The following is a 16119-nucleotide window of genomic DNA, read 5'->3' on the forward strand; positions in this document are numbered from 1 at the left end:
GTATAATAACCATATACTGCGCACTGATACGGAATGGGAAAACAAGCAATAACAGGCGTTAACACGATACTTTATGCTGGATACAAACAGAGCTTTACACAGAAGCAGAAGGCTTGTTCTTCCATTGTCCATTTTTTATGCCATTGTAAAACCAGAACACACTGGGCAGGTATAAAATAAGTGAGACGTGAGGGGTAAGATAAGGAAGAAGTGCTGGGTATTGAAGCATAAGATGCTTTTGTTAATCTGTATTTCTTGTTACAAGCAGCTACTGAACACAGGGAAGCAAGTAAAATATCTTATTATACCAACAACATTGAATAAAACATAAGTTTCCTTGATTATTCTTGGGGCATTAACCCCTTTTGTGACAGAATATGTAGTTCAATATTTATTTTTCCAATTTATTATCTCAAGGTAGCGTTGAAATAATTCTATTTCTGACAATTCAGCTTGCTAATTATATCATCTCCAAGACATGTACAGTGTTAACACCTCAAGAGTCACTTGAGACCAACCAAGGATCATTTCATAGCGTTAAATATGGATCATATTTCATAGTTAACTGAAGCCTAAGCGTTGCCATTTTTAACCTAAGCGATTCAACTTAGCTGCTGCTCTGCTAGAAACGACGCAGGACATCACATCACCATAGTTTCCGCTTATTTACACATATTACAGTGACACCGGCTGTGGAAGTGAAAACTGAGAACCTGTGAAGACAATCCACACATGAAACCAGAGTCATAATCACGTTTTAGGTTCACACTGGCAGCACACTGATTTGACAGTGACAAAAAAAAAAAAAAAAAATCTGTCAGTAGCAATGTCAACAAGTTTCTTGCCCTCCTAATTGTATCCATAGTGCTACATTAGTGTGCAGTAAACAATGCCGCAGGGTGGGGAGTATCCCACCCACTTTCACTACAGTGATCTGTGAAGGGCATGACCGGAAGCCCGAAATGCTACATCTAATGATGAGTATGTAAAGGAGTGAATAAAGAGAGATAGAAGGGAAAAAAATATTCTTTTTCTACGGATGGCGACGTTGGACGGGTGATAACCGAGGCTGACAGTGTCCTCATATGGGATGCTAATATATTCTGGGTGAAAGTGTGGCGCTCTCCTCATTAGTAGCCTACTAGTATGACAGAGGTGTTGGGAGTGGCTGCCATTCACCCCCGGCTAATTATCCCAAGTGTGCTCTGAAGAAATCCATTTTCTCCAGAACCAAACTCCCGGAGAAAATAACACAATGGTACAGCATTTTCTGTGAATTATCTGTTTGACTAATAGCTTTTTATACAGCTTCGAGAAACATTAATACTATAATGTTGGGTGATATTTCATGTCTTAATATCTTGTTTTATGTTATGGTTAAATCATGATATGCTTGCTCAATCATGGTTAGATTAAAAATTAAACAACACTAAGGTCTCTCTGTGAGGCTGCACTCATCCAATAGAAACCTTTCTTAAAATTTCATGGTTGTCACCAAGACTCATCCTCTGGTGACCATGAATATTGGTATAAATTAATGCCAGTAGTTGTGAAGATATTTTAGTCTAGATCAAAGTAGTAGACGGGCAGTATGCATTTTTAACACACTGTAAACCCAGAAGAACAACAAGTCAGTTTCATCATTTTCTATATATTGTGTGTCAGAACCTTCAGAACACATGTTTCACAACAGGAACATGTCAAGTTGCTTCTCACTCACCGAGACGCCGACTTCTCACGCCACAATTCTGTTTCCAACAGCTAATTTGTGTTGACACTGACTCACTCATTTGGCTTCTCGGTGTTATGAGAAAACATTTCTCTGTTCTCAAGTGACAAAATATTGTCTTACAAAAAAAAGGGGATGAAATTCTGAAAATACTCTTTCGAATTGGTGTCCTTAAACAGTTAAAGCCTGATTGGCATTGTTACGCCCTATGCTTTAATCATTTCAGTGGGATAAGTCAAACATGACGTGAGTTTCCCGCACCATGTGAAAATAAATAAATAAATAAATAAGAAAAGAGAGGTTTATTTAAAAGGATCATGAGTAGCTTTGGCAAAAAATAGAAAATCGTATACAATATGTCGGTGCACACAAAAGCCAAATATCTGACTGTGTGCAAACATCAGAATGCTATATATATATATATATATATATATTATATATATATATATATATAGAAAAGTGTCGCCTGTTTTTTCTTCAAACTGTATATAATTATCTGCCGTAGCTTTGCATATACAGTTGCTATATGTTTTTATACCTCATGAATGAATGTTTGGAAATATTAGGTACCATTCCTGTATTTTTTTACTGGTCTGGTCTTCTTGTCAACCTCCTCAACACACACTGTAATCACGAACTACAATGGCTGCAATATCCTTGGAAAATGCAAAAAGCTCCATCTAAAGCCTTTTACTGAAGCAAGGACGTGTGTTATTGCTTATGAATGAATTACTGCATACAGTATCTGACCTTTCCCTAAACCCTCCTTCTTCACCCCTCATGACCTCTTTCCTTATACATCAGCAAAAGGAAGGAAAAGTATATCTATGCATACGCATGGATTAAATATACATATTTATATTTTTATAATAGAAAACAAGAGAAAAAAGTGGCTGCAATAAATCTAAAGGTATTTCAAAAGCTCAGCCTTCAAAGTCTGTCATAAATCATCCAAGCAGTCACAGATTTTCTGAAGGATCCTCAAATCTTTTCATACAAATGAATTCAATTTTACCTCAAAGTGTACAACTCTAAGTGTCGTTTCGTCCATTGACACACATGGAGTTATATTCTCCTCGAGTCTCCGAGAGTTGTGATTTGCAGTATGCCGACATTAATACATTTGAATTCTTCCTTTGTACAAGAAAGATCATGAAGGACACAGCTCGAAAATAATAACCTAAGATTCCACTGAGACTTTTATGAATATGAAAACTTTTAAGAGGAAGATTGTGTTTCTTTTTTTTTCTTTCAGAAGTTACAAGGTCCCACTTTCAGTTGGCACAGTAGTACTATAAAATCTTCTATTTCGTAGACAAATTTAATTTGTGAAATTTTGTGTAAAGCTGGAAAGTGGTTAACAAGATATTCTAATTAAAGTAGCATTGGTGCTGTCTGTATATAACAAAAGAAATGTGTATTGTGTCATCAAATATCTCAGCTTGCTATTAGCTATTTGGCTACCTTACAGGTTGCTGAATGAGATCCAACATATGACCTGATGTAACCAAGAAAAAACTGTAGCCATAAGCTAGAGAAGAATAATGCCACTGGAATCTTAAAATGAAAACGTTGGAGAATTCAGTAATGGGAAAAAAAAACAAAAAAAAAAAACAAAGCTGAACCAGGAGAAGGTGAAATTCTGCTTTTTTTGTGCAAATGAATTCAAACAAAGCAAAAGAGCCTGAAGAGGAAATTGTTATAGCAAAAGGAAAAACACAATTTACTGCGGAGACCCACAAGATTACATTAGACTCATACTGAGAGCATGTGCTCCCATATGTTAAGACATTTTATCTGCTAAGGCTGTGAAAAAGTTTGTGTCTGTAAGAGAAAAAGAAAAATAGAGAGAGAAGGATTTTTGGCCATGCATATTCATTTAGATGGTCTGAAATCAATTTTACTCACTCCCATTTTATGGCCCTTTTGTTACTGTCCATAACACTGACACGTCTCACTGGGTTGGACTCTTTGGCTGAATGTGTGTTGCAGAAATGGTTTGCTCTCCGTTGTGCTCAAACACTCCCTTCATTTTCAGTTTTTTTTATTTGCACGAGTTGCAGCATGTTTTTCAACAGAAGGTAGTGGCTCATGCATAAGTACGTTTCAGTGATGTCCTGTTGATGGGTACAAGAATAATTAAACAGAGAGCTTCAATAAAAAAGCTCTTTGCTGAGGAAAAAAACAAAAAGAGAGACATTTGATTTCCATTTGACTACATCACAGCTCATTATCCACCACTGACTGCGGTGTGCTTTCCTGCAGAAGCGAGTATAAATAACCCTAAACACATAGATTGCCTGGAAAAAAAAAAAAAAGGTTGAGATGAGTGTTTCATCACATTCTCCATTACAGCAAGGAGGGGCCAAGAGGGATAGAAAAAAAAAAAGAAGATGCAGATACTTTCCCAGCTAGTGACAGGCTGCTTAGACAAATGTAACTTGTGTGTGCAGCCGAAGTGTCCGGGATAAACCAATCGTGAGACACTCCAGCCAGTTCAGGTATGGAGAGTGCACTTGATGAGGTATGATGGTGCTTAATTCAAACCTCATCAGGCAGTTGGATGGACAACCGCCTTCACACGCCTTCCCCTTGTTCTATCACCTTGTTCATTCAAGAATGGAGCACAGTGCTGTGACAGCTTGTGTTTTAGAAGAAAAAAAACCCCTCTAGCTATGTCTAGTTAGCCACTAAAGGTGGAGTCTCACTCGTAGAAACATGTCAGAATGTGCAGCACATTTGGTTCTCTCGGGGTAGGAAAAAAGTGCAAATTAAGGGATGAAATAAGGGGGGAACAAAAAGGTGCACTTATGTGAGATGGAAATTCAGATAGCAACTGCCAATAAACCAGAGGCGTACATCACAGGTAACATCACACCTGAGCAAAAAAAAAAAAAAAAGAGCTTAGAGGTTTAATCAAGCCAGTGCAGTGTACTGGTGCAGAACATCACACCTCTGTCTTTTACCCGACCGAACAGAGTGAGGGAAATGAAATCAGCAGGCTAGGATGTGGGCTGTCTGTAATCAGGTTTCACCGCCCTTCCCTATCGACTGCTGGGTCAAGATCATATAAGCATGCTGCTATGTCTGCCCACCATCCTGCCTGTCTCTCTCGCTCGCCCTCTTTCTCAATTTCAGTTTCTCTGTTTCTCTCTCTGGTGTGCTGCTCTGCTTGTTTGCCTTCGAATGCGCCAGTCAGTGAAGATAATTCGGTTTTGGGGGGTGAATGTGATCCAATTAGATTTATTTGAGCTCATATATGATTATGAACAATGAGGGAATAAAGATCTGCATTGTTTCGTGATTATTGCATTGTGTTATAAATACTTTATTTTTTCCGCATTCAATATTGAATGTTGTGTTGATGAAATCTTGAATAGCATTTATCCAGAACTGGAATGAGAGGGTCATCCGCGCAGACAGTGACTATTTCCTTGTAGATTTATATATCAGAAACCTCAAAAGAATTCATTTCTATTGTAAGAGGCACTTAGCAATAACAATAGAAAGTACGTGTGATAATACACCTACTGTGGTACTGTGTGTTCGCAGGGAGGGATTTTATAGTGCACAGGAGATGACATAGAGTCAGCATGTAATGAGCCTTGATGAAACTTAATAGCAGTATTGTGAGATGGGGAGCGCTCCATTTCACTGTGATGGAAGAGCCTGTCTCTTAAAGATGCATTTGTGTCTTACCAAGGTCAGCATTTTGTCTTTAATGAGTGTAATCTCATGGAGGTGCAGTAAATACTGGAGCTGCCACCCATACTTGAATATACACAGGTATTAATAAAAGATATTAGTGCCATGCAGAATGGACACAAACAAATAGCATATACGGGGGCAACATGAGGTTCACAATATATTAGAGTGGAAGTACATTTTGAAAGTTTGACATGGGTTACTAAAGTTCAATATTAATATTTGCAATGCCTGCTTCAAACTCAATATTTCCTCAGTAAACTTAAATCCTGTGTGGAGATTCAAGACTGTCATAATGGAAAATATTTATATTGTCTGTCACTTGTAACCTCAAACAGTTATATGAAAATGGAAGTAACATGAGACTGTTAGACCACTGTGAATCCACTTACTGTGCATGGTTGGACGTACAAAACACAATATGTAGATTTAATTAGTGGTCAAACACATGCAAAGGCCATGTATGACACATTAATGAATGCAATGTGTCTTACAATTTAACCTCGCGACAAGATGCTGCTGTGAGATGAGTGTACTGTTATTAATAATCTGAGAGACAGCTGGCATTATCATATATCATAATGCATTATATTAAAATGAAATTGTAATTTCTGTGACCTGTCATGAAGATGACTTCATTATACTGGAGTAAATTATTATTTTGCAGCAGTAAAAAAAAAATGTTTTGAAAGAGAAGGGTGGTTATAAATTTAGGGTAGACGTCAATTCTATACTATTCTGCTTTTTTTTTTTTTTTCAAAAACAACGACACATACTCATAATTCACTGTGAATCAAGGTAGACTTGGACGTGAGATAATGAGGTTGGAGAAGAGATTCACGTATCTGACCCCATTTGCTAGTTCATTTTCATCTTACAAGCCCTGTGCCTGGGAGGATCAGGGACCACAGGACAAGAGCTAATAGGAATGCACCAATATACCAGTGAGAAACTCATTCCACCTCATGTCAACCATGACTAAGAATCTACAGCCAGCTGTACTTTGGGACGCTGGTCATTCCTATAGAGCTACTCATGCTGATTTGATCAGGTTTAATGTTTACCGTCTTAGTTTTGGTATATGAACATGCTAAAATTAACTAATTAGCACTAAACAGCTGGGAATGTCAGTTTAACAGCCATCTGGACACAAACCAAGTCTGGACAAATTAAAAATTGGATTTGGGGATCAGGGAATCTCCAAAATCATTAGGCAATATGGATATCTGTCTGAAATTTCATGGAAATCCATCCACCTAATAAGACAGTCCACTAAAATCCACAAAGGAAGATTCAAGGGATTACAAATGTTAGCAGGACTAATCTTTGGGAATGATGAATGCTTACCATCCAATGTTTATTTAGCTATTCCAGTTGAGGCCCAAAGTGGTGGACTGATCAACTGACCAAATGGTGTTGCTGTCTCTCCAGTGATGAAAGATTCCCTGTTATGGTTGAACAAAATCATTGGCAGGAGATGCAGAGCTTGGTAACACAGTCAAACTCTTTGTACACCCATTGATCACTGGTATGTCCACATTTGCTGCATCATATCACACTATTACCTTGTTTGCCACTGAATATTTAAACACAAATGTCTTTTTTTTCCAGAAAGATTGAATGGAGCCTTGTGGTAAATGCATAAGTCACTTTAAAGTCTCTGTTGTTTCTCGTGGTATATTCAAAATTCAAACATTTGCGCAGTCCATATGTAGTGCTCAGCCTTCCAGCATATATAACTATTCACCACCCACACCATTTTGTATTAGCACGTAGGTTTTTTATTTACATGGGCTTATTCATTTGATCCAAGTCTCTTTAGCTAGCACCATACAATAGACCACATGCTCTTTTGATGACAAATAAATCAATTACTTTAAACTTTACTCAGTTAATTTCTTTCTTTCTTTGACTTTAGGCAATTAATGCTCTAAACGATGGCTAACTTTTAAATTTTTTGTTTTCCCAGCTGACATGTTTGCAAATTAGTACCCAAACTGTGAATTTACCAACGTGCTGTGCCTGAAATAAAGTGACCTAGCTTCGGTGAATAAACAGTCTTGGGGGCTGTGTTGATAACACCGTCTTCCAGACAAAGAATAATCAGCTTAGGCAAACAAGACTTCAATTTCTCAAATAAACTTTAATGATTCCTCACCCCTGGAAATCACTGCCCTGTCAATCAATGATAGCTCGCCGAATCTGCTTGCTTTCGTTCGGTAATCTCACAAAAGCCTAACAAAAGGTCTCTGCATGCTAGGTAAAGAATGATATATGTGTTGTTTTATTTGCTCTATTCTCCTAAATGTTAGAAGTCACTCAAGGTACCAGTGTGGCATCTAGCAGAGTAATTTCTGATTGCAACCCCCTCCACTCAACAACACAACCCAACAACATATGTCGAGTTTTTGGTTTGTCCTTTATGGACTACAAGACAAACATGGTGCAACATGCATTGCATTCTAAGGTTAAAAAAAATTCTTCTTTTTAGGTGCTTATACCATGAAAACATAGTTATGTAACTAGAGCTTCCTATATCTTACACACTGCACCTTTAAAGAAGCACTTCATAACCTCACACCATGTTTACTGTTAGAGGAGCAACAAGAGACAAGTCACTGAAACACTGTATAGAAAGAGACATCATTTTTTAACTCGGAGATGTGAAGGTTATTCTGTCCCCGTAGGCTTTCCCCCCACAAAATAAATCTGCAAGGTACCCACTAAAGTTTTAATCTCACCACAAAGAGTGGGTCATATTGTACAGTACTTGTGGAAAATGTTGAGAAAACGTTTATTTGCAGACATTTCCAATTATCCTTGAAATATTTCAGACCTTTACAGTATCCAGGCTCTGTGGTGTGAAACATCATGTGTGCAGTATCAGACTATGAGTGTGCATGAATTATATTATATGAAACTTATAAGTGTCTACTTTTTAAATCAGATTAATTATCCCACATATGTGTGTCAGGAATCTGGTGCTAATATTCTCTCCTAGACCAACAACTGAACAGAACACTGACACCAAACACAGTCCAATTTAATTAGGTAAGATGCACATTCAAGAAGTGTTTTACTAAAAAGCTTCAAAACAAAACAGGAGATGAAAATAAAAAAAGCAGTTCCTTTCTTTAACTATAACTTGTTGGTAAAACCATGTTGAGTTTAATTGGATCTCTTTTTTACAATATATGCAAATTTGAACTGCAGACATTTCTTTTCTCAAAAATGAAACTGTTTTTGTGAATTTTAGAAAAGGTGTGCACTCACACATGTGGCTGAATAGTTAGATCAATTGTTTTGTAACCGGAGGGTTGCCGGTTCAATCCCTAGCAATGACCTAATAGATCTAGGCTTGCCGTCACTTAGGTGGGGATCACTTCAGCAACCATCTGCTCCAGTGGAGCTGCTCAGTGGCCAAAAGACTGGGCCAGCTTCTTAACAAGTGTAAGTGTGAACAGCGTGTTCCTGAAAAAGCAAATCCTCATGCAAATGAAGGTTCAGAAATAGCAATAAATAAATTAATACCCACACCAAAAAAAATGTTGTACGAAGAGAACTTCAAAAAAAATCATTCAAATTGGACATTTGAGAGTTTATTAGTGAATGAAATCTGTTCACTTTAGTCTTAGTTTAGTCTAGTTTGAACCAAAGGTGAGAAGATCAAGAAGTGTTAAGATTTGAAGCGAGTAAGATCAGCTCAGAGTGTCAGCATGGTTGCAAAACCACTTCAAAAAACAGCAGCGCTCACTCCTCCCAGACTGCCTACCTGTCACCTGAAGCGCCATCAAACCCGCTGTGACAAACTGACATGAGAGGCATCTAGAAGCTGTCTCCCAGCCAGACAGCCATGTCATCTCATCCTGCTCTGGCATGGCATTCAGGAAACCGGGGGATTAAACCCAACGTTAACTTCACAAGCAGAGAGCGTTTCCAAAGACTGCTTCGGATGATGAGACAAATCTTGTAACAACTAGTGTTTGGTTATGTCGCAGAATTAGTGATTCTGTTGCATTATAACCATGACAAGTTTAATGAGTTGTGCCCTTAAACCACCATGTAATCAATGAGCCATATCCCCAGATATTATAACCATTTACCAGCCTGAGGGATAAATGACAAGACACTATTACAAGTTAATGTCATCTTTCCTTATTGATCTTTTAAGGAACCAAATAATGATTAACAATGAACATAATTAAGATGTGTCAGTGTTAATCATGAAGTCTGATTGCTTCCTATCTTAACTTGTTCTTTTTGACAGGTTTGTGATCTCGAATAGGAAACCGCAGACATAAAACACTGTTAGAACATAATTGCTTTACTAATTGCTAGCCTTTGATTTTCTCCGCTTCTCCGCAAACCGACAAACCTGCTTGTAAACTTGAACACACCTCCGCACAGTACCGTGACATTACAGCTACCGCATACCCTCCTCTGCTTCACTTTCGTACCTCAGATGAACTTTTTTTTCCATTCAGTGAAAGCTGTCATCCCTATATATTTACTCCATCCACACTACACCACCAAATAACCCCAAATGAATCCCAACCGGTGTGTGTTTGAGTATACCCATTATGCCATGCTATAATTAGCACTGCCTGCTTTTTCCTCAGTCCTACACCTGTCTCCACCATGAAGAATCCTATTTATTTTACAACCAGGACTGTGCTGTCTTGGTTTCTCTCTCACCTGAAGACTACTTGTATTCTCAGTAGCAACTCTGCTGTGACTCATACCCAGAGTTTAATCCTATACGACCAAAATTTTGGACATGGCCTGCATTGCAGGACATACCCCTAAGGGATCAGAGACATCCTCTGGCACTTTGTCTAACTTCTTGTCATCTCCAATCTGCAGTTCCCACCACTTAGCCGGACCCCCAAAATACTCCTAAGCCTCTCAAAATTCATTGGAGTACCAAGTTCTCTCTCACTTCTCCTACAGGTCGCCTTGAGCTGGTTATATCAAACTCTGAAACCTGGTGTTTGCATGCAGCACCCCTGTGGCCTTTGGCCTGAGTTTTGCTAACACAAGACAGTATCTCTAAGTCACCTGGCACCTCCTCCTCTCATTCCTTAGTGGTCGAGTGACATTCTCACCTTGTCAGCCATGTGAGTCCTTTACAGTGGAAATACTCCCCACTGTGAGCTGTAAAAATATCTCAAGATATACCATATTGTACTTGTAGCAATGTCTGTCAGTTGGTTGGTCCATCACTTTGGACCTAAAATAGCTTCTGGATGGATTGGCATGAAATTTAATTCACACTTTTTTTCTTCTTTTTTTTTTTACTTTGGTAATGCTCTTACATTTATATTTTGTATGGCTTCACATGAAATTTCAGTCATGCTCCCCTCGGGATGATTTGTAAGTGTTTTCATTTCTGATCAAATACCTCCATGACTAATGACCTTCCCATCACCCTCAGCTGTTCTTTGTTAATTAACAAAACAACCAAGAGGGTACACATGGTAAATATTCCTGTTAAACGTCATGTTAATGTTTTTTTTTCTTCTAATGTTCATTTAGCTCAAAGCATTGTTGTGCTACTCGTATGGCTGTAGCCATTTTTATTACTTAATTTGTCATTCGCCTCCCTGTGCACGCTGATCATTTAGCCCATGTTTGTTTCATTGTTTCCAGTTCAGGACTGTTTGTTACGGTGCATTCATCTCCACCGGCTGCTTGCTAATGTTAGATCACTTGAAGCTCTCTCAGGGAACAAAAAACTGATAAATGCGCCACTCCACCTGAAGATCCCAGACATTTGTTTCTGAGAGCTCATGCATCCTGATTTGGCAGTACAGTGACATGTAAAAAGAAAGGTGTGATGTTTGTCGGCGGTTGTTAGGGGTGACACACAGCGCCGAAGAACACGTTCTGCCTGAGAAGACATATCAAGGAGAGTTAACACAAAGCCCTTGTGTATACAGTTGAGGGTTTTTTTTTACCTCGGTTTGGAACAGTAACATTTAATCGGATTATTATATGTTGGGAAAACACTGGTGGTGAATTTGCATTCTTCCAGTTTGATGTCCTCCTTTCTGGCTTCTGTGATTTATTTGAAAGATGGTTAAAAAAACAACCACCTTTTTTTTGATAAGCTCACTCGAAAGAAAGTCCGATCAAGGCTTCGTCATTTTAAAATCTGTTAAACCAAACATGCACGTGAGAGATGCTTGATCTCTCAATACAGAACGATGTTGAACTTTTTAAAACACATCTTAGTGGAAAGTTAATAAACCATCTGAGCTGGACTGAAGCTTCACATTTTTTTGTTTTATGTTAATAAAAAGCTCTTAATGGTGCTGAATAAGAGCTTCCCTGGGATTTGATGAACAAAAGCAGTGCCATTTTTATTAGATGCGTTTTAAAAAAGATGTCTCCTGGGTTCTGATGGAAATAAATAAATAATTCACAACAACAAAAGATGAAAAAAAAAGGCAAGATAATTTGATTGAAAATCTTTTTCAAACAATTATAAATGCATTCATCTCTGCGCCTGCTGATCGAGTAAATTAAAAGTGCAATTAGGCACAGACATATAAGCGCAGATGATTGCTCATTAGGGTTTGAAGCTCTTTCTGATGGACACGCGTGCCAAGTTAATAACTATCTCTAATGTAATTTGAGTGCACTGATTTAGTACTTTGTCAAATTTAGATGAAGAGTCTTCAAAGTGAACAAAGAGCAGTTCTGACATCGTGGGAAGAGATCTATTGCTTGTCAACACCCAGATGGACGTTCAGGATGAAAGGAATTCATACATTAAAAGGAAAAAAAATATTGAATATTGAATCTGTTGCAGCACTTCAGATCACTCAGTGGTCAATACTGGTCACATGTTAAATACACATGTGACAAAGGCTTGATGAATTCAACTGGAATTGTGTTAATCATGAAGCTAACTCTGGGTAACTGGAGGTACCTCACAGAAAAGAGTAAACAGGTCTTTATTTTCAAGGTTATTTCCTGACCGTCTAAAGTTGTGTGTCATTGTGCCTGCACCCTGTCATTTACTTTGATTTATTGATTTAATTTTTTTAAATTTTAGCACTGGCCTGAAACTGCAGGCCAATCAGCTGGTCAGGTCACAAGGAATTCTCCAAGTGCTCCAGATGGCAAGTCATGGCCTAATTTTCTGGATGCCATTTATTTATTCTCCCGCTTAATAAAAAAATGTGTCCACCTGGCTGAAAAGCTGTGTTCGGGTGTGGGAAGGATATTCATATTAGAAAACAAAGGATAGCGGTTTCCAACATATAAGCAAACCTTAAGATTGAATGAGAGCGCGTATATATAGACATTTGGGTGATGCTGCCAAATGCAAAAACATCCAGGGATTAAAGTGGGCTGGAACACTCTGGACTAATTTAGTCCAGTTGACAACAACAATATACTGCATGTATGCATATATACATGTATTGACTAACCATTTATGTGATTGTTATCAGATTCTGGGCTCCACAGACATCTTTATATTACTTATTTTGTCCAACTAACAGTGTGAAACCCAGAGAACATTGAATCTAAGTTGGCTCATACGCTAAATTCCATAAAATTTTAAAGCTGCACACGTCCCTGCTGCTTGTATTACTCACCATTCACTCTACTAAACCTCTCCCACCTAACCCAAAAGTTCAACCACAGCACAGAAGGAGCCGGTTGCCCTGTGAAACCTCATCCCTTGTAGGGTTCACTCTTCGCCGCATGAGTCTCGCCATGACCCCAGGCCCCTCTTGACATGACTGTTCCTCTCAAAGACGCACCCTCTGGTGTTTTGTAGCCACAGGGCAGAGTGCCCTAGGGTTCAGAGGCAGCTTTGACCCGTCTAACAGCGGGATGAGAGTCAAGTACAATCACCACACCACCCCAAAGCCTCAAAGGTTCCCTTCTGTTTGTTACCATGCCTGTGCAACTCGTCGATACGAGTACCATGGTAGCAGACATAATGAGCCCAAAGCTCCACATAGAGCTGGGGCATGTTCTGTACTGTACACAGTTGTTGTTGTTTTGTTTTGTTTTTTAAAAAGAAGGGATGGTTGTTAAGTTTGCAAAAGCTTCTCCTGAACCTTCAGGCTGAAGATATTGGCCAAAAAACACAATCACAGTAATGGACACAACTGCAAAAGCCTTTGCAAGTGAGCGTCAACGGATGCTCTTTGGATTTCCTGTGTAGTCTTTCCTGTTTTATTTTGTAATTATCCTCTCCTTGTGTCTGTAACTTTACTTCCTGCCTTTGTTCTGTTTTCCCGCCAGTTTTGATTGTCTCTCAAACCTGGTTGGTTTCACCGGCCTCCTCCTATGGATTTGTGTGCCTTTGCTTTCCTGGGTTTGACCCTTGCCTGCCTCACCATCATGTAAGCCGCGTCTTTGCTTTTTTATTTAATAGATCATTGAGCTGCATTATGTCATCAAAGACAAGCAGATTTAGTCACAACTTGGCAATAAGAGTCAGCATTTGTTGTTGCTCGTGTGCTTGTGTTTTTTAAAATTGCATGTGCAAGTGCATGAGCAGTGATTGATACTGCATCTGAAAATCCTCCTGATTGGTTGTGTTTGTTCAGGTGCAGTGTTTCTTTGCCATTAAGAGCACTAGAATAAGCCAGAGGAACCAGATTTTCTATCTTATGGTTTCCCTACTGCAGCTTTAATAGTCAGTCATGTCTTGTGCCTGGGATACACAGATGTTTGCATTGGGGCTTATTATTTAGATGACTATATTACTTGAGTGTTCTCAGCTTCTGTTTGCCTGAAGACAGACCGTGACCCCAAAGCGTACGTGTGTGGATGCTGTTCTTTTTGTATTTGTTTTTCTATTGCCATAGTTTTGCAGTCCCTTCAGAATTTGAACCTCCCCTGCATATGTTTGCTGTTTTTCTATTCTCTGTGTTGCATCAGCCACACGCCGATGAAAAAATAAATAACTTGGGACACTGGGACAGCAGGTTTCACTTCCTCCTCTGCCCTTCATTCCGATGACTGAGGGCTGTGTTTGTGTTTACAACAACCCACTGGATTTTTTTTTCTAGTTCATTTTCTCTACAACCCTTTATCCAAGTACTCATCCACTCATCTTTCAAAACCTGCTTTAAAGTCTTTCTGTTGTTTTCCAAAAGCCCATGCAAGCAGTGCAGGCTGGAATAATTCATATGGCAACCGGGATGCATTTTGGTGTAACACTTCCTCAGGCTGTTCACCATCCTACCTTTTGTGTTCCAAAGAGTTTCCTGAGCATGCAGCTGGAGAGAGAGAGATACCCCGCCAGCTCATTGCCTCATTCTCCTGTCATTTTCCTGCGCTTCCTTCCATCCTTTTCCTCTTTTTGTGCAGTGGTCCAGCACCGCAAATCACATTGTTCCCCTCCAAATCCAGTTTTATTTGCTTTTCCTAATTCCTACATGACTGTCATCATAAATTCTGAATGTCCATGCGTTACTCTTTTGCATTTATTTTTAAAAATCCATTTATCAGGCGATTACACGAGGGTAGTAGTTGGTTTAAGCACTTGAAACAAAACAAATCTTATCAATTACTAGTCAAACTTCTGTCTAATGGCGCTCACTATAAGAGAATGACGGTTTGTGTTCATGCTTTGTTTGGCTCGGTACATTCTCGTGGTAACCAATCCAATCATCTGCGAGCAATAGATCAAAAGAGCCAATGTGAGAAGGGGTCCCTTGTTATTGAGTCATAAATTAAATGCACACATTTCCTCAGCTCTAAACAGGACCTTGTATGTGATGTATCATGGATGTGACAAAACCAGTAAATCAATTTACGGCGTTCTTTCACAACATGGATAGAGGGAGCTCATTTATTCGTGTGCACGCTTGGCTACTATTGCAACACGGAGTTAGATACAAGAGGGGAAGCCTCCACCAACGAAATGGATTGTTTAGTTTTCGCATGCAGTTTTCATGAATATTCAAACATTGTCTTTTCAGGGGTGATGGACCAAGAAAAAGTCTTTAAGTAGGCTAATACTTAATTAAAACTGTAAAGAAGCAGTAAAGAAATTACTGTTTTGGCTTCAGACTGTAATAGGATCTCCACCAACGGCTAGAGAACTAACTCTTTTGAAGGCCGCTATTTTGCGCTGGGCGCATTATTTAGAAATCGCTAAGCACATAAACTGCTGGGCTGTGAGCTGGTGACAAGAACAAAGTTTTTTATGTCCGTCATCATCTTGGATGAGAAATACCTGTAGCTCAATGGAAATGCCCCCACAACGACTGGAGAACTGTGCATCTGCTTTCCTGCGCTGGCTGTGTGTGACTATCTCTATCTTTGAAGCTGTAAGTTTCCTAATTTTATGTTGTTATACTGTGTATTTTGTAGGTTACTTAACTCTCTGTGCAGTATGAGTTGCATGTTGTGTATCTAATGGCTGTGGCAATGTTGGACTAATGAGCTACACATACATTTAACACTACTGTGTTTACTTGGAAAATGTGCCTTTTTGCCACATCATGTCACAAATTACAGTCAAACTCAGATGTTCTGTGGAATCAGTTCCTGATCCAGTAATCGCTTGAATAAATAATGTGTTCCCATAATTGCAGTGTTTATAGCTGTTGCTATAAATACACAACAATACAAGTTGGTGTAATCTCTAACTGTTTCCTGCATACAGGTCAGCACATCACAACAGTTACCTGCAACAAGGGATGATGTCT

General features: G+C 38.9%; 1 protein-coding gene across 3 annotated transcripts in view; it reads left to right on the plus strand.

Annotated features, from left to right (window-relative positions):
* Positions 1-13710: 13710 nt before the first annotated feature.
* The window catches only part of fibcd1b (fibrinogen C domain containing 1b), a 144665-nt gene continuing 142256 nt past the window's right edge, over positions 13711-16119 (plus strand). For all 3 annotated transcript variants that reach the window (XM_027282254.1, XM_027282255.1, XM_027282253.1), the window contains exon 1: positions 13711-13800. The gene's annotated coding sequence lies outside the window, so the exon portion shown is untranslated. The remainder of the gene's footprint in view (positions 13801-16119) is intronic.

Source organism: Larimichthys crocea, chromosome IX (genome assembly GCF_000972845.2).
Source record: "Larimichthys crocea isolate SSNF chromosome IX, L_crocea_2.0, whole genome shotgun sequence".
NCBI lineage: Eukaryota > Metazoa > Chordata > Actinopteri > Sciaenidae > Larimichthys > Larimichthys crocea.